Genomic DNA, 1161 nt, shown 5'->3' on the forward strand with positions numbered 1-1161 from the left:
CAACACTAGCTCCGAGGAAGGTGTAGCACCCATGTGCTTTGTGCCCACCTTGTAGGGGCATGTCTGGAAATCACCATACCTAGCCCTCCAGGGATTGGGGTCAGAATGGAGGAAAACAGCATCTCTAATCTGTTCTACGCTTCCTCATCAGCAAGATAAATGAGGGGCCCACACGGTTCATAGCTTCTTGTGTGTCCCACCCGAATAACGTGTCTCTCTCGTCTACCCTGCATTTCTGGCCACTATGACCACTGTCACTGGGAACCTCATCTTTGGTCTCAGACCATATGTGGCCCTCACGTTCATCCTCTGCCCAGCCTTGGCACCGCCCTCCCGAGAGTGGGGAGTCTTGAGCCCTCTGGCCCAGAGAGCTGTATACCAGGCAAGAGATGATTTCCAATCCACTTCATCCCACAGAATCCCCTTCCAGGAAGGCTTCCTCTCTCCTACCTCATGTTTCGAAGACTCAGCTGTGAGAGGCGTGTTAATTGGTAATCGAACATTTTCTGAGCATCGGTCAGATGACACCCCCACTCCTTTCTACAGATTTACTCATTGAGTGTCAGGCTCAAGTGTCTGGGATTAGATGTTGCTGTCCCTGTGTGTGGATGAGGATACGGAGGGAGAGGATGCCTGGCTTCTCCAGCCCTGCTTCCCTATGGGAGGACGGCTCTCAGTGCTGCTGCTGCTGTCACCGCCTGCCTGCTAGGGGCTGGTGCTTGGTGACAGGATCTCTCTGCTTCCTCCCGTGCTTTCCTGTCCCCTTAGTCTTCCTGCAGACATCGTCTGTGAAGCTTGTGGGCGACGTGTGAATGAGTAAAGGGGAAAGCAGGGTTTTATGAACTTCAGACTGTGAACTCTCAAGGAAGAGTGAGTCAGACAGCCACATTCCTGACATACTTTCAGGAGGTTCCATGACCTCAGACATTAAGAACCTGAGGCAGAATGTCCTTGGGAGGCCTCCCACGAGGAAGGCTGGTACCTGGCTGGTACTTCCTCCTGATCCTCATTGCAGAACTCTGTGCTCCTTGGGACTCTACCTGGGTAGGTCTCCTAGGTACCCAGAGGACCTCCTCGATTCTATTAAGCTGCCTCCCCCCAACACACACATACACACACACACACACACACACACACACACACACACACACACACACACAC

The sequence above is a fragment of the Microtus ochrogaster genome, chromosome 21 (genome assembly GCF_000317375.1).
Source record: "Microtus ochrogaster isolate Prairie Vole_2 chromosome 21, MicOch1.0, whole genome shotgun sequence".
NCBI classification, from domain to species: Eukaryota; Metazoa; Chordata; class Mammalia; order Rodentia; family Cricetidae; genus Microtus; species Microtus ochrogaster.